This window comes from Juglans microcarpa x Juglans regia, chromosome 4S, assembly GCF_004785595.1.
Source record: "Juglans microcarpa x Juglans regia isolate MS1-56 chromosome 4S, Jm3101_v1.0, whole genome shotgun sequence".
Lineage (NCBI taxonomy): Eukaryota > Viridiplantae > Streptophyta > Magnoliopsida > Fagales > Juglandaceae > Juglans > Juglans microcarpa x Juglans regia.
This window is the reverse complement of record NC_054601.1, coordinates 10,873,130-10,892,765: the sequence shown is the minus strand read 5'-3', so window position 1 is coordinate 10,892,765 and position 19,636 is coordinate 10,873,130.

The window sequence follows — 19,636 nt, the reverse complement described above, 5'->3', positions numbered from 1 at the left end:
GATGTGTGCCTGGTTTGGGGTTTGGGCCAACTGCTACATGGCAAACTTGTCAATATTTACTACCAACTTCTACTTAAGAAGATGGTATATCTAAGGAAGAGTTTGATAAAATGCAAAACGAATTAACTCAATTGTGAAACTTAGTAAACACATTTGTGCATGCATAGGTGAGCACCCCACATATGTTTAGTTGATATCAATCAACCTTATTTTGGAATTTTTGGACCTTCATTGGAATTTATATTCAGGCTTCAGCACAAAATCAAATAGAGAATGAAGACGAAGAGAAAGATGAAGAAGAGGAGAATGATGAAGATGAAGATGAAGAAGAGGATGATGAAGAAGAGGAAGAGAACGACGAGGACGAGGATTGCGGGGATTATAAGTGAAGAATCTCAGATTATGTTAATATTTTAGTTTAATGGTATTTGCAACTTTCCTTAATTGAGATAATATTTATGGTTATGCCATATATCGACATTTGCTCCGTTTTGCTAAGTTGGAATTAGAATAGATTATAAAATTTTTGAAGTCAGGTGTTAGGTGAAGGGGTGGATTATGCATTAGTTTCACTATTCTTTTTGGAAGTTATGAATCTTAGTGAGATGCCCTTTACTAGTTCGGTTCATGAGTTCTTTGAATGAACAATCGAATTGTATAGCATTTCATCTACTCATGATACAAAGGCGAAAACTGAATAGCTACTCAAAGAATGATGTATGAAGACAACCATAAATTGATAGGTATTAGTTTGTATAATATTCCGACAGTTTTGACACTTCGGTAACTTTGTACAATATATTTATAGTGCTTTTTGTTTGTGTATGTTCAATTGGTTTAGCAACTAGGAAGCTCTCTCATATTGGTAAAATTAGTGATTTATAAAGAAAAATTATTATTGAAGTCCCTTGAATGTATATAGTTTTCTCAAACCAATCATTAGAATTCAAAAAGTTCCCAACATATTTTAACATATTTTGTCATAAACTTTGCAAGCACCACATTCTTTTTTAAAAAAGAATAAATATGAGATCCATATTAAAAGATTAAATTTTTAATAATAAACTCTATTTTTTTTTTCAAAATGATTGTACGACACTTGCACAACAATTTTTAAAAGGAATGCACGATACTTACATTACTGTATTTAACATTACTTATTAAACATTGAAGGAAAGAAATTGAACGGCTTCGCATTGAGATCTCGACGAGCGAACTCTCTTCTATAGTTCTATTGAACCTCCCTCCCTCTGGAACTAGAATGCGTTATACCATTACCGGTAGGGCACCCCAGAAATTCAACTAAGATTTTGGGGGTATTTTGGTAACATGGCAAATATATATATATATATAGCACACTTTGCCTTCTCTTTCAGAGTGCGAAAAAAGATCGAGCGGGAGCAAAGGTGTTTCCGTTATCCACATATAAATTCGGGTATTGGTATTAGAGATAGTTAAGTTATTGCCCCTTGAACTGTCTGTTCCTGCCCTCCTCAGCCGCGGCTGCAGCACCACCGCCTTGATCGAGCACAGTACTGAACTCGTAGGATGTGAGTTCTGATGCAATGCCTACGGAGGTTGACCCCCGTAAGCAAGAGGGCAAGAATAAGTGATCCGCCATAAGCAAAAGGGCAAGGACAAGAGATATGCGAAGTTTGTTTCGTCTTCGCTCTTCACGTTGACTTAGGTCCTCCTCAGCTTCTACCGTTAGATTAGAGTGTATTCAAGGGCTAGCCCCCCCCCCCCCCCCCCCCCCCCCCCCCCCCCCCCCCCCCCCGCCCCCCAGGCTGCAGAGAACCGAACCACACTCGTGCTGCATGCCTCCTTCAGAGTGAGGGGGAAAGCCCTACATGCTATCTCACTAGGGAAGCCGTGGAGAGTCATATGGGCCTTGAAGGTCTCCAGGTGTTCCAAAGGGTCATTTGACCCATCGTATGCTTCCATCTAAGGAACTTTAAACTTTGAAGGTATAGGTATCGCCAAAATCCTAGTACTGTATGGCAGTTTAGCGTTGGTGAGGAGCTGGTCCACCGTGGAGGGTTGACCTATCTGCTTTGCTACTTCCATCTGGATTTGGAAATTCACTCTGAGTCGTTCCTCATCTGCGATGGTTTCATTAGGCTGAGGATGGTCCCCAGAGTGATGACTCTGTTGGTCTGCCTCGAGTTCTTCGTCATTCCTTCGTAAGGCAATGTTCTCTTGTCGAAGGGTCTCCATGTCTGTCATAAGTTTCTGTATTGCTTCATTTTGCTGATTGAATCTTGCTTCTATTGCTTCGGACTGCATCATTTCACGCTGCGAATGCTGAGAGTGGGTTGTTGCCGGCATACAAAAGATACGCTAGTTATGGGACAATAGAGATCCCACAGACGGCCCCACTGTTGATGTCATGTTTCGCGGGCTTGAGCAACTTCACGCCCTCGGTATTCGAGTTATCACCTGCACAGTAACTACGCGGAGGGGGGGGGACCTCGGGGGTTCGTTGATCCTCCGATGCTTAAGTCAGTATGGTGAAAAAGATGATAAACAATAATGATGATGAGAGTATAAGGTGATAGTGATTGATTAACTGATTACCGCGTGCGCTGCTGGTAGTGTCCTATTTATAGTTACCGACCAGGTCCCCACCATAGTGGGGTGTTGCATAACAGGGGATAATATGCTTGTGCTGTTGATTCACTGTGCTGCTGCTGTGTCGTCACCTTGCCGAGCTGCAAAGGGCTCAGGCTTGCTTGGGCATTACTCGGGCCTTGGGTCTCATTGAATGCGACATGCCTTCTTCTCTAGGCAGCATTAAATGCGGCACGCCTTCTGCTCTGGGCCACATTGAATGCGACTTGCCTTCTGCTCTAGGCCGCATTGAATGCGGCAGGCTTTCTGTGCCAAGTCCCTTCCATCTTATTGACGTTGGGTGTGATCTGCCGTAAACCCTCCAGTCTGGTGATGTATGCGGTGTTTCTTCCTTCTCAAGCCTTGCATGTGTCCTACGTCTTCTGTCGTGTCAACATGACCCGACCCAGGTTTCCCACCCGAGCCTTAATCCAGGTATTACTTGTTTGACCCGAACCAGGTGTTATGGCTAGGCTTTGCCTCTGGACCAATCCAATCCAAACCATATATCTGGGTTGTGACCTGGGCCCATTATTCGGCCCAACATAAGGGATTTTCTCCCTTCATAGAAAGAGTTCAAAGAAATTTAGTGAAACAATAGGGTGTGGTCTTACATATATATATATATATATATATATATATATATATAATATGTAAGTTTGGCGAACCCCTTGAAGGAGGTTTCCAAGCAACTAATGTTGGTGGCCTTATTCAAATGGGCACCACTAGATAATTTATAACTTCCATAATTATCAAATCACATTCACCCATTGATTTAAAAGATCTCAAGCCTCCTGAAATAAAATTTACATGCTTTTTTGTATGCATATGAATACTGGTCAATATTCATACGTGCAGGAAAATCTGGGTGTCGAGAAAATTGCGTTCAAGTTATACCGCTCAAATACTTAAGAGGGAACGCAAGTTTACTAGTCAATAGGCAACACTTGCGTATTGCAATTTAAAGCATATATATCTTCCTCTCATCCTTCCTAGCTTTGACCCCAGCAAGCGTTCAAGAAATGCAATTTTCTTTGAAGGACAATATATGCTTTTTTGTATGCATTCCCTGGTTTAAATGGAAGGGCAAAAGTACTCTGCGAAGTGCAAGCTGGCTGTGTTCCTACGCTCAAATACCGGAGCCACTCCCACCCGCCAAAGCTACAGTCTTTCCTGCTGGAATCTCTAGGCAGAAATCTTTGAAGATAATGCTCTCCGGTCTTGATGGGTATGCGAATTCGACGTTTCTAAATTCAACGTTGCCTGAGACTCTCTCTAAAATCTGGCCGGATGATAAATAGATTGCCCTTCAAAAAAGCATACAAGTAGGTACATGTTGACTGCAATCGAAATGTTGCCCCCGTTTCACATTGACGCGCAGGCCAAAGCATCTAGATGGACGTGCGAGAGGCTAGCTAGTTGATCATCATCCGGATCACGCGGTTTTTCCTGCCTGTTCGATCTTCAATTTTATTGGGTTCACTTTCAGCTAGTAATTAAGTCCTACTGATCATGAATATCTCTAGCTATTTGCTTTGTAAAAAATAAATTTAATTGATCAAACGATTATTCTCATTTTTAATCAACTGTCATCGAAAATTAATTAATTAATCTGGCTATCTTTACCTAGTCAAATTTCTCGGTGTCGAAAAGAACTCCACCCCTAAACTCCGGGTACTCCGACACTTACCATTCCATGTAATCAGATTCCATTGGTAAAAACTGATGTTCCATCACAGCTTCCTCTCCACGACATCATGGACGAAGTCGGGGGGTCCAACGAAATCAAGCAGGTAAAGGTCGCCATCACAGCTTCCTCTCCAACAAAAATGGCAAACTAGTCAAATTTACGTGCCCTTAATCTTTACTAGTCAAATTTAACAAAAAAAAAAAAAAAAACATGTGACTGACACTACAACTAGTCAAATTTACATGGTTTTTTGTCACGCAAACTTATTTCTAGAGCTGGTTTACTAAATATTTCAAATTTAGTAAATTTAATGGAGAAACAGCAAATTTAGCACTATTCACATGGTCAGCTTTTCATGCAACGAAAGCTGACACTTATGAAAGGATACGAAACAAGGTTGAAAATAGCAACATTCGTTATATTTTTCTTTCTTTCATTTTGCAACTCTATTAGTTAAAGTCACGAGTTTTTACATTAGAGAAATCTTTAAGCTCTATTTCTCAAGGTTCAAACTCAATCACTGAATATTTTAGTGATTTCAAAACTTTATGGGATGAATACATTAGCTATCACCCCCTTCCTAAATGTATTTGTGGAATCATGAATACTTGTACTTGTGCTATCTTAAAGAATCTTGCTGATCGCGAACAAGCTGACTATGTGATGAAGTTCTTGGTTGGTTTACATGACTTATTCAGCCATTCGAAGTCAGCTACTTCTTTCTCCTTTACCATCAATGGGGAAGGTTTTTTCTTTGTTGTTGCAAGAAGAAAGTCAAAGATCCTTAACAAATGTAGTAGGGCTTCCTCTTGATTCTCATGCTATGGCTGCTGCACAACCACCCAGACAGATCTTTTCCAATGCCTCTAAGTTTAGCAAACTCAAAAGAAAATCTAATATTACAGTACCTCCCATTATGAAACAACAATACCTCATATCTCACCCTTATCTCAAATTGCAACACCTCCTGAAATTCATGAATCAGATTACATACATTCTCATATTACAACACCTTCCAATTCATCTCCTGAAATTACAGCACCTCTCATTTTCCAAATTAACCATGAACCTATAAGTACTAGAAGATCTGAGAGAGTAAGGAATCATCCTCCATATTTGCAGAATTTTTATTGTGGTAATATGGTCAAGCCTGCTTCAACATTTCAGGCATTTTTCAATTGCTGTCTTCCTTCTCCTGGTAAGCCATATTTTATTGCACATTTTCTTTCCACTACCAAGTTGACTCCTAAACATAGAGCTTTTTCTTCTACTTTCGAACCTAAGACTTTCAAACAAGCTAGCTCACATCCTCAATGGCAAATTGCCATGTCAGATGAGATTAAAGCTCTTGAATTGAATAAAACTTGGGAACTTGCAATTCTACCTCCAAATAAGACTGCAATATACGAGGCTAGATTGGTGGCAAAGGGGTACACTCAACAAGAAAGCCTTAATTTTTTTGATACATTCTCCCTTGTGGCTAAGATGACAACAGTACGCACTTTATTATCAATTGCTGCCATTAAGCATTGGCATCTACATCAACTTGATATAAACAATGCTTTCCTCCATGGAGACTTGAATGAAGAGGTATACATGCAGCTGCCACCAAGGTACTCCTCACCAACTGATCCTAGAGTTTGCAAACTCAAAAAGAGTCTATATGGTCTCAAACAGGCCTCAAGACAGTGATTTTCTAAACTGTCATCCTCCTTGCTTCAGTTTGGTTTCACACAAGCAAAATCTGATTCCTCTTTATTCATCAGACACAATTTAACCAGTTTTGTGGCACTTTTGATCTATGTTGATGATGTCATCATAGCATCTGATAATCTTGATGAAATAGCTATTGTTAAACAGTTTTTACATGACTCTTTTATAATAAAAGATTTGGGAGAACTGAAATATTTTTTGGGGATTGAAGTGGCCAGATCAGTCAAAGGCATTTCTTTGTGCCAACGCAAGTATGCTTTGGACATCTTGCAAGACAGTGGAATTTCAGGATGCAAACTTGTAGCTTTTCCTATGCAATCTACCTTAAAGCTTAGTGCTAATGATTCATCTCCTCCTCTGTCAGATCCTGCATTATATAGAAGACTTGTTGGTCGTCTATTGTACCTTACTATAACAAGACCTGACCTATCTTACTCAGTTCAAGCATTAAGCCAATTCATGGCTAATCCTAGTACCAAGCACCTTCAAGCTACTGAAAGGGTCCTTAGGTACACCAAAGCAACACCAGGTTAGGGCATTTTTCTATCTTTAGATTCTCCTCTTCACTTAAAAGCCTATTCAGACAGTGACTGGGGTGGATGTATTGATACTAAAAGAAGTATCACTGGCTTCACAGTCTTTATTGGAAACTCTCTCATCTCATGGAAGTCAAAGAAACAACCAACTGTTATTCGATCCTCAGTTGAGTCTGAATATAGAGCTCTAGTCTCTACCACATGTGAACTTCAATAGTTAATCTATCTACTAGCTGACTTGCACATTCCCCATCCACAAGTTGTTTTGCTCTATACTAACAGCAAACCAGCTTCTGAGATTGCATCAAATCCTGTTCAACATGAAAGGACAAAACACATCCAGCTAGATTGCCATTTGGTTCGAGAAAAATTGCAAGAATGACTGATCAAAATCATTCATATCCCCTCTAAACATCAACTGGCAGACATACTGACTAAACCACTTGGCTCTCTAAATTTTTATCATTTGATCCACAAGATGGGAATGATCAATATCCATTCCCCTCTTGAAGGGGGTGTTGGAATATACAAGAGCAAATTAAAGCATTAGAGTTGAAGTCACGTGAAGCCAAACTCAGAAGATGAGAAAGTTGTTATATGATAGTTAAATTAGTTAAAGTTAGTTAAAGTCAGATGGCTTACATTGCCAATTCGTGGATATAAATAGTAGTGATGTACAGCATTTTAATTCAAGCAATTCAATACGATTTCAATGAGAAATCACATTGATTTTCTCTCCAAGAATTCTTTCTCAAAGCTCTAGTTCTCTGTTTCTGATTCACATATTTTACGGACATTGTCAAACTCTATTTAGGCATAATGTGCATTTAGTGTAGTCGTCTATTTAGGCTTACCATATGCCAAAATAGATTTTCTCACAATATTTGCGAATTTTTCCTTCATGTATTTTTCGGCAAAAAGTGTAAGGAGAGGGTAATAGGTTCGTATCCACCACCTATGAACCTACTACCTGGTTGTCTGTTGGGGGTTTTACTCACCGTTGATTTTTCATCGGCTAGCTGTCTCTTCCAAAGACTTGCAATTTCACGTGGTTTACTCACCACTGAATCGGGAGTTACTATCATTCTTTCAAAATGAACTTTAATCGTAATTCGACTCCAACCCCACAAAAGCTAAGAGGATTTGATTTATGTTTATATATAAAGACTCGAATCCATCGAAACCAAACAGGAAAGTTCGCAGAAGCTGAGAAGCATGCATGGAAACCGTTTAACGAGGAGGAGTGCGAGATCCACTTTGAATCGATACTTGACATGTTAACCATGCATGACCGGCAACCACTCAGGCACTAATAAATTCGTCCTTTGTTTGTTGTTTGTTTGTTTCTTTTGACTGACTGGCGGCCCGTCTATGTTAAGACTTTTTTTGAACTCACTCCAGGTTGAGAGTAAATTAGCATCAGCAAGCAGGTCTAATACATCCCGGATGAAACTTAAAAAGGTATTAATTCTTTTATCTTGTTTGTTGATGCCTTGTGAGACTTATGGTTCTTAACGTGTGATAAATTTGATGTTTATTTATTTTTTGTTATCTACCTGAAATTTTGGCTTCTTTTTCTCATCTTTGTTTGACAGCCCAGCCAGTAGGCTGGAATCATTTGATTGTTCAGGGATTCCTTCTGTTCAAATAGGTCATACAACTAAAGATACATCAAGCTCAGTTCATGTTAGGGTTTGAATTATTGGTTAATCGACAGGCTTTGCAAAAGAGAAGCCTTAACCTTCATGATATGATGGAAATTATTTTAAGAACTGTAAATTTATTAGTGCCTCAGAAACAAGTCTGTTCAAAACCATGTAAAAATATTGAGTATTGGAGGCACAACATTGAATGCGAATTAGTCAATGGCTAATTGTGTGTGAAATCGAAAGGATTCGTCCTTTGTTTGACTTCAGGTATCTACCTGACATCCACAAGTTGACTAGATTCAGTTATCCAATCAATGATTGTACGTCTGCCATTACAATGGTCAATCTGGCAACCCACAGTATTTGTAAATGCATGCATGGTTTTTTAAGTCAAAGATATCTGCTAAAAGCATGCATATATGTCTATATTACACGAAGATTATATCCATTATTTTATTTTCATTATCCTCGAATGACAGAATGATTTTGCATGCATGGAAAGTAGAGTCGGTCGAAAGATTAGGACTCTTTTGGGGCAATCAATTAGGTACTATATATTATATTATTGGTGCATGGATTTTTCAATCATCATATATTCCCAAACCAGCATGGCTAATTGTGTGTGAAATCGAAAAGATTCGTCGTCCTAATTTGTTTGTTGTTTGTTTGTTTCTTTTGACTGACTGGCAGCCCGTCTATGTTAAGACTTTTTTTGAACTCACTGCAGGTTGAGATCGGTAAATTAGCATCAGCAAGCAGGTCTAATACAGCCCGGATGAAACTTAAAAAGGTATTAATTCTTTTATCTTGTTTGTTGATGCCTTGAGACTTATGGTTCTTAACGTGTGATAAATTTGATGTTTATTTATTTTTTGATGTTTATTTAAAAAGAAAACCCCCCGATTTCGTCCATGATGTGCACGGAGAGGAAGCTGTGATGGCGTGATGCATGGGATGGCGTGTCACGACACCATCACGCAAACTAGTCAAATTTACATGCCCTTAATCTTTACTAGTCAAATTTCTCGGAAAATTATTCGTGAGTAATTCAAAGAACAAAATCGAAAAGTAATTACGAAAAAACAAGGGAAAAATAGATTTTCACCCTCCAAGCAAAGCACGAAGGGTCAACTTCACGGTTTCATTGTCTCATTAGTCTATCAAATTTATTACAATCTCAGATTACAACAAACCTGGCTCCTGGGATTAGAATCTAGCGCAATAATCTGGCTATCGACTCAAATTGGAACAAACGAAGTCCCATTAGTGAAAAATCACCAAACTACAAACCAAGAGTAATTCTAAACGAAATTCACCTTTGAGACAACAAAAAAAACAAGAACTTTTACCAATGGAATCTGATTACATGGAATGGTAAGTGTCGGAGTACCCGGAGTTTAGGGGTGGAGTTCTTTTCGACACCGAGAAATTTGACTTATAAAGATTAAGGGCATGTAAATTTGACTAGTTTGCGTGACACGCTATCCCATCACACCATCACAGCTTCCTCTCCAACAAAATTGGCAAACTAGTCAAATTTACGTGCCCTTAATCTTTACTAGTCAAATTTGAAAAAAAAAAAACATGTGACTGACACTACAACTAGTCAAATTTACATGGTTTTTTGTCACGCAAACTTATTTGTAGAGCTGGTTTACTAAATATTTCAAATTTAGTAAATTTAATGGAGAAACAGCAAATTTAGCACCATTCACATGGTCAGCTTTTCATGCAACGAAAGCTTATACTTGCGAAAGGATACGAAACGAGTTTGAAAATAGCAACATTCGTTATATTTTTCTTTCTTTCATTTTGCAACTTAATAGAGCACCAACATTGTCAAACTCTCCACCATAGTTTGGAGCTGACAGAAAGAAGTCTGTTCAAAATCATTGTAGAATCTTTTCGATTTCACACACAATTAATATATTCTATATATATGTATATATATGTATGTATGTATGTATGACCAAGCTTCTATATTTATTCTTTGAACTCTTTCCTTAAACCTCGCTCCCTGATCTCTAGCTCGATACTCTGATCCAATGGCTTCTTCTTCTTCTTCTTCTAAATCCTCAAATCTTCGGCGCAATACTCTTTGTCTCATCCTTGTTTTCCTGTTATTAATGGATCTTGCACTGCAGCAAGACCTGGCGTAACAATAACGGTGGACAGTACGAGGCCTCTCAAGGAAAAGCACAGGACCGGTTTTCAATACCACGGCCAGGCCGTATTCAGCTTCCTCCCCAAAGGGACGCCTCTGCCGCCTTCCGGGCCCTCTAAGAGGCAAAACTCACTGGTGGACTCTACACAGAATTGAGAAGATTAAAACATATTCTTCTTTCTTTAATTATTTAGCAGCGTTCCATCATTCTATAGTTTTATATTTTTATCTTTTTTATTTTTTGGGTTTTCTTGGAGCTGTTTTAAATTAGGACGCGATGTTTTGTATCCGATGTGAAGCAGATCGGTAGAGATCATACGATCTGCTTCACATCGGATACGTGTTGCAAGTTTATTAGATCAGTTAGTTTATCCCTGTGGATATGAAGGGAAGCAGAGCACTGAGGAGGATGGATAAATATTCTGGAAGATTTTACATTCAGCATCCACCATTTTCTTCCTTGTTTTTTATCCTTCCAAGGAACTAAAAAGTCACCGAGATTTTTTGATAAAAAAATAAAAACAACTCAATGGCTAGGGAGTATGTAATTGACTTACATAATTCGTGTGCGATGACGTTGGATATTCCCACTACAACCGATCAATTTGTCGGTAAACGGATTTCTTTCCTAAATTGAAAGCAGCTTTATTTAACGGAGCGATTAATCAAATATGACTAATGATATTTACCATTTCTTTCTATCATTGTTCTTTTATGAAGACAGACAGACAGACATCATATCTACATAAATTGCATCAAACTGTGACGTTGTTGAAACAAGTATATACTACGGTGTGAACGGAGAAGATTATTTGAAGAATAAACGTATAAATATTCCTTTTTGGAGCAAACGAAACTCTTTTTACTTATCCACTAGCGTCACGAGTGGATACTTTAGAGACATATCTATGCCTTAATCCACATTATTAAAAATTGTAACACTCGCTATTTTTTTTTTTTTATTATTAAATGACTTGAGATACACTTAAATATGATAAGATGTGAATGAATCTATATGCATATCATAAAATGTTTTAAGGAAACAAAAATACATTTTATATTTTGCACCCTAGCCAACGTTAGTACGTTGCACCATTCGAGCCCAATCATTAAAATGGCGAAAATTAATAATTTAGGGTATAAAATGCAAAACACTTGTTAATGGGAGGATAATAAGTCTAATTTTCCCTTAATTTCAATTTTGGTAACAAACAAAAACTCTCTTTCCATCTCTAGTTTTCTAAGGGCTGATTTGGTTACACAAAACCAAATTATTTCATCCCATCTCATAAATCATTATAATTTTTCCAAACTCCCACATAAAATATAATAAACAATTCAACTTTTTCAAATCTCAAAACAAAAATTATATTATAACAATATTTTATTAACTTTTAACAAAACATATCATCTCATCTCATATGAACTGTGTAACCAAACGAGGCCTAAATCTCTCCCTCTCTCTAACCTTGTAAACCTTCCCCAAAAGTCCATCCATCGGAATGGAAGGCCTCCCTCTCTCATCTCCCCCTTTGTCCTTTCCCCACAAGGTTGTCTTTGTTTATAAACTTCTTTCAATTATCTTATGTCCAAAAAAAAAAACCAACTACTATTTTTCAGCTAGCTACGAAACATGTTCCACCAATAGATTCTTAGGCCGTATTTGTTAAGTGAGACTACTTTACTACTATTCACAAACAATTCACTACTATTTACTACTTTTTCATTACTATTAACAGATAATTTGATATCATCTCAACATCCCAACGTAGCCTTAATCCGTGATCTTCTAGTCCAACATAGTAGCATCTTTAGTTCCACAAATGAATGAGGCCACAAGCATCTAAGCTATCCAAGCCTGCACGTGAGCCTCATATGTTGTTGCAGTATTTTCGATCTAAAATACCACAATCATCACATCACTCAAATGGAGTCTCTAACAAAGATTAATGAGTCTTCTCTCTCGTTTTCTCTCGAGAAAAGGATGAGGTGAAGTGGGGTCCACAAAAATTCTAACAGAATTTCAGAGGTGGTTGTGGGGTGGAGGGGAGCACCAAAACAGCTCTGTCAGTCACTAGAAGTGGAGGAATCCGATGAATACAACAGAGAACTGGAGGCAAAGAAGGATAAATGATATAGAGGATAGATGGGAGAAGCTGGGAGAAGCTGAGATTAACGGAAGAAGAAGCTTTGAATATTATTTTGGGGATGACAAAACGGAGGATCTGAACTGTAAGGAAGAACTTAGTCTGGTTGGGAAGGTATGGGTGGGGAGGAACATTAGCCAAGTAGTGATAGAATCAACAATGACAAAATTTTAGAGGATTAGTAAGAGAGCCAAGTTTCCGGAGGTGGGAGAAAACATCTTTGTATTGGTGCTTGCAAACCATGCTGATAAGCAGCGTATACTGGATGGAAGGCCATGGGTCTTTGACAACCAACTGTTTGTGATATTGCAGTTTGATGGGTTCACACCACCATCGAAAATGAACTTCAGAAGGGAATGTTTCTGGGTCCAGATGCATGAGTTACCTTTGGTGTGAATGAATAAGGAACAAGGGGAGATTTTAGGAGTTACCATTGACAGAGTTATGGAGGTTGATATGCAGGAGGATGGATGTGATTGGGGGACTTATCTGAGGCTCCTAACAGAAATAGACATGGAAAAGCCTTTGGCGAGAGGGAGGACAATCACTATAAAAGGGAAAGCTCATTGGATCCCAATCAAATATGAGAAGTTACCCCACTTTTATTTTAGTTGTGGAATCATTATACACAGGAAATCAGGATGTAATGGGGAGGGGGAGGGAGATGCTATATTTGGAGTCTGGATGAGAGCAGAGATAATAGCAAAAAAGAAAGAGGGCCTGAGAAGTTTATTCTAGGATTATAAAAAACAAGCAGAGGTGAAAGATAGAGTAGGAGGGGAGGAATGTTTAGACAATGACTTAGTGCAGAAGTCAAGGGAGGTACAGTGGGAAAAAGGTGGGGGTGGGGATGTCATGCAGGAGACTGAGAGAGGAGATAAAGAGGTAGAGAGTAGGGAAGAGTCAAATATTGAAGGGGAGGTAAAAGGGCAGATTAAAAAAAGAGAAAAGAAAGGAAATTAATCAGAAAAAAAAAATAAGGAGGTAGCGGAAGGAAGGGAGGTTCAGAAGGAAGGGGTGATAGTTTCTACGTGAGTGTACTCTTAGTAAAAGAAAAGCAAATGGGGCATGGAAGAGAAGGGCTAGAGAGCATGGTAAGTTAGGTGATTTGATATCAGACACATCTACTTTAAAATGATTGTTGATATCTGATGGTGAAGGGGAGAAGTAAGAGAGGGTTAGTAAAAAAGCAAGAGGATACTGTGATGGGGTGGTGGGTGAAAAAACAAATAATATGGTGGAGGTTGTCAAACAGCCCCACCAAGCACCATGAAGACACTAGTTGGAACTGTTGAGGGCTTGAAAACTCTCGGATAGTTCAAGACCTTTGCCATTTGGTGAAGGATAAGGGGCCTAATGTAGTGTTTTTGATGGAGACTAAGTTGAGGAGTGGTAAGAGTGAAAGAATTAAAAGAAAGCTTAATTGTGAAGGTTGTTTCATGGTAGAACCAGTTGGAAGGAAGGGTGGTTTAATGTTGTTGTGAGATCACTCGATGGAAGTGGAGGTTTTAAACTATTCACATGGGCACATTAGTGTTTGGATCACAAATGAGGGAAGGAAAAAAGAAAAATGGTTGCTGACAGTCTTTTATGGGTAGCCAGAGACCAATCTAAGGGAAGAATCTTGGAAGCTATTGGGCTCACTAAAACCTGTAGAGAGATATGGTTGGTGTGTGGTGGGCAACTTCGTTGAAATTTTGGCACATGATGAGAAGTGAGGTGGAAGACAGAGACAAGAAAAACAAATGGCAAGATTCAGAGAAGTGATTGAGGAAGGGGGACTATTTGATTTGGGATGGAAATGAGACAAGTTTACTTGGAGTAACAAGTATGAGGACGAGTCTTTTACCAAAGAAAGGTTGGATAAAGCAATGGCCAACTCAATCTAGAAAGGAATTTTCAAAGAAGAGTGGGTGGAAGTACTGACAGCCATGAGTTCAAACCACAGACCAAACCTTCTATACATGAATCAGAAAGTAACACAAATTCAAGGGAGGATGTTAAAGAGAGGATAAGGGAGTTAGGGGGAGCAGTTATAAGAGGTAGCTATGAGAAGTACCTGGGTTTACCTCCTGTAGTTGGAAGATCGAAGTATAACACTTTAAATGCATTAAAGAGAGAGTTTGGAAGAAAGTTAATAACTAGAAAAATACATTTATGTTAGCTGCAAGGAAGAAGTTCTGATTAAGGTAGTACTCCAAGCAATACTAACTGATACTGTGAGTATGTTCAAGCTTCCAAAAAGTCTATGTAAAGAACAAAACATAATGCTTGCAAAGTTTTGGTGGGGGAACAAACAAGAAGGAAACAATGTGCAATGGTGTTGTAGGGAGAAGATGGGAAAGCAGAAAGAAAAATGTGGACTTGGGTTCAGGGACTTAGAATGTTTTAACATGGCTTTACTGGTCAAGCAGGGGTGGAGATTTATCCAAAATTCAAGTAATATGGTAGCTAAGATTTATAGAGAAAAGTATTTCAGATCATCCTCTTTGTTGGAAGCAAAACTAGACCATAAACCATCCCTGATATGGAGGAGTGTATGGAATGCAGTGAACCTATTGAGAGAGGGACTAAGATGGAGGGTGGGTAATGGAAACAACATTGAGGTGTGCGGACAAAAATGGCTATCTACTCCTTCAACATTCAATTCCAAATTTCAATTTTGGATAAAGATGCAAAAGTTAGTGAATTGATGTAGTGCAGAGGAGCATGGAATGAGCAACTTATTAGAAGAAATTTTAATAAGGAAGAAGCATACTAGATCTGTAGCATTCCATTAAGTAGAATGGATATTGAAGACAAGTTAGTGTGGGGCCATTATGAAAAAGGCCTATTCTTAGTAAAAATTGCGTATTTGTTGGAGTTGGACCAAAAAAAAAAAAAAAAAAAGGCAAATCTAGGTGAATTTTCTGGGGGAAGAGAAGTGGATAGTAGATGAAGAAGTATATGGGAGCTGAAGGTCCCAGGGAATGTTAAACTGCTCATGTGGAGAGTAGGTAATGAGCTGCTAACTTCTAGGAGGAACCTGTTTCAAAAGAAAATCATAGAAAATCCTTACTGCCCTATTTGTAAAAAGGAAGAGGAAACAATCATGCATGTGTTACGGCAGTGACCTGTAGCAAGTGATGTATGGTCAAAATTCCATAGTGTGGTGCAGAAGTGGAACAAGAATGAGGATGACTTGCTGTCTTTGTGGGAGAGATTAATGGAGAGGGTGAGTAAGGCTGAAATGGAAGAGATAGCTACTGTTATGAGGAGCCTATGGTTGAGAAGAAATGAATTCAAATTTGAAGGGAAGTTCAAAAGTCCAAGTCAAGGGGTTAGGACAGCAAGGGAAGGGCTCAAAGAATTCCAAATGGCTCAACAAAATGTAAAGGAAAGACAAGACAGAAGTGAAGAAAGGAGGAATCAGAAATAGAAGAGGCCAAGGGAGAACTATGTAAAGGCTAATTGGGATGCAACTGTGGATAAAAAGAAAGGAAGATGGTGTAACACCCTTCCTTGTGGTGGGTCTTTTTGTAAAATATTTTGATAAAAAGATAACGGGAATTACCGTCCGATTTAAAACTTTTTGCTTCTTCCCAGGGTGCAAGACTCTACGTTTATAAAATAAAATTTGCTTTTACAATAAAAGAGATTTACAGCGGAAAACATCATTTTTAATAATAAAATGCCTCTCTTACATTTAAATGCTTGTACCTAGACTTCTGTGCTCTTCCCCATGGGCCGTGTTCGTCCCAACGCGTACTTCATTCTCTGTGGGGGGGAGGGACATGCATAAAAACTAAAATGAGTTGAAGACTCGTAAGCATTACTTCATACAGTTAAAATATAACAACGTAGGTTTTCATTCATGCATTCATCATTCGTACATACTATATATACATGCATGCATGCATACGTGCGTTCATTTGAAAACATCACTGGACGGGATTTTCCTTTCTTTTCGTAAAACGTTTCACTCGTCAATGCCTTCATTTCTGCAAGAGTGCAGTGCCTTCATTTCTTAAGGTGCATTCGTTCGTGCGTGCGTGCATACATACGTACATACATTCTTTCTTTTCACTTTCATAGGTCGGTACACACTATTACGCCTCGTGTGTTAGGATTAGCGGCCCTATGGCCAATGGATTTGCCCGTGGCCACGGGTTGGAATCCCATTCCGTTAGGGTGCAGCACTGGGTGCACTACCAGTACTACTGCCCGGCATTGCAATCTGCCCATTCATTCATTGGGTACCCCTTTTCATTCATTCATGTGGCCGTTACGTATCTTCATACATTTCATGCTTTCATTTCATTCTTTAATTCATTCATGGCAGTTCCGAAGAGCTGGAACTTTCATTCAATCATGTTCTTTCTTTCGTTTAACATTCATTTCATGAGAAAACATTTCTTTTCATGAGAAAACATCATTTCGTGAGCATGGGCTAGAACATCCTCCTTCATGTCATCCACGAGCATCACCTCGCGGCATTCACGAAAGTGTCAGTTCGTATCGTCCATAAAACATAAAGCACGGGCTCAAACTTCGCCTTTCGCGGCATCCGCAAGCATCACCTTGAACGTCGGCCTTCGCGGCGTCCACGAGCATCACCTCACGGCGCTTGCGACAACGTCGGTCTGTAGGATCCACGAAGGAGTCGGCTCAAGCTCGTCTTTCGTGCATTTACATCAGTTCGTTTCTTTGAAAATACATACAATAGATACATCTTATAGTCATCCATTCGCATGCGTACAATTAATAACTTTGGGTGCGTAAAAATGGGCTTTCATGGAAGGGCCGTACGTTCATATACGTTTGAAAGCATGACATCTTCTTTCGTAAGCATCTTCTTAAACAGATAAAAGCTTTTCCTTTTCTTTTCACGTAATTTCTAAAAAACTCCAGAAGGGCATGAATGTAATACTTACCTGGACTCCATGCTACTTTCATACCATGCAGTCCATTCATGCGCGTGTCAGCTGGCAACCTACATGCATACATAACCTTAACGTCATTCTCTATCTAATGCATAAGCAACTGAACTAGAAATAGAACTACGCTATACTTGGAATACTCTCCTTCTATCCCGTGCACTTACGTGCCCTTTACTACATTAAAATCTTCGGGGACCACTTACGGTCACCACATCATCCAACTCAACGTCTTGCCTTGAGTGCTCATCCACTAAAGTGAACCATGATTCATCTTAGGATTAAGACACTAAGACATTCGTCTTATTCTCCTTATTGAACTCATCTTGATGCATGACTCAGACTAACTAAGTCACGCATCCCAATCCTAGACAGGACACCCGTCACACTTCCATGCACCTTAGCCCATAATAATTCACATTCCCATCCATACAAGCCACACGGCTCTAAGCCAACTCTGAGGCTTAAGCACTGTGTAACTGTGCTCAGGATAGATTACCCATTATATATGGTGAATCCGTCCGGCACATGTGTCTAACCAGATTACACATGTACCTTACCCCTTTATCACTTAAGATCAACATATAACATGTTGATCACCTACTCGTAGGGATGAGGGCCATATTCCGATACCAACATTCTCTTAACTTGGCTAGCATGACTCTTCATGCTATCCATCCCTTTTTACAGTTCATCCCAACACTTAACATGACAAGACTCCGTTCACAACCACGCCTTATGTCACATCATATAGCTCAAGACTATTCCCAAGCTACACAGTGACCTTGTCACATCACCTGACATCCCGCTACATCATTTCGATGCCAACTTCTAACTCATCACGAGTACGGTTCCTCACATACTCCTATCTCATCGTGACATCTCGTCACAATCCCGCTACGCCATTTCTACACTAATTCCTCACACATCATAAGCACGACTGTCAGTAACCACGTCACTTCGTGACGTTGCCCAATCATGCTTCCGCTGCGCACTCTTACACTTATTCTGCTACTACACCCATACTTCTGGCCGTAAGTCAATTACAGTGACACTTGTCACCTCAGACTACAGGCTACGCCATAACTACTTCAGGACCTTGTTCCACAATTCTCGACACTATTCACCACGTTCTACGCCCATCAACTGCACAACCATCCTTATCTCTACGACACGCCACACGGAGTGTCGCTGCCTCATGGAGTACACTCCACGTATACTCCCTTCACATATGCCACATCACCACTATGGCATACCTACCTTATGGTGCATCACTCTACCACATAGAGTACAACTTCCTTCACATACTCCATTTACATGCACTACGCCACATCACCCTTATGACATACTCGCCATATGGTGCATCAATCTACCATATTGAGTACATTCTACAAATACTCCCTTCATACCCATCACACCACATCACCATTATGGCATATCCGCCACATGGTGCATTACTCTACCATATGGAGTACATTCCACATGTACTCCCTTCATGCACACCACGCCACATCACCATTATGGCATACTCGCCATATGGTGCATCAATCCACCATATTGAGTACATTCCACAAGTACTCTCTTCATACATAATACGCCACACAGAATACACTCGTTACGTCACATCACCATGATGGCATACCCGCCACATGGCACGTCATTCCACCACATGGAGTACACTTCATGTGTACTCCATTCACACACCACACCATATAGAGTACACTTTACGTGTACTCTTCCCAATCCACAATACGCCAGGAGAGTATATTTCACATATACTCTCCTTATCTCCTTTTATGCCACACACAGAGTGCACTCAGTGTGTACTCTTCCCAATCCACAATACGCTAGGAGAGTAATTTCACATATACTCTCTTTATGTCACACTACGCCACACACAAAGTACACTCAGCGTGTATTGTTCCCACTCCACATGCCACGACACCAATACTACACATCTCTGCAGCCACACTACACCGCATAATCCACAACACTACACAGCACAATTCCTAACTACGCTCCACACTTCACATCGCACTACACAGATAAGCCCAACACTTCACAGCACACTACACAATGAGCCCAACACTTCATATTCACGGCACATCACATCACCACACTACACAGATATGCCCAACACTTCACAACACAACACATCATAAAACGCCTATCACTTCACTACATAGCACATCTCCATACTATACAATCAAT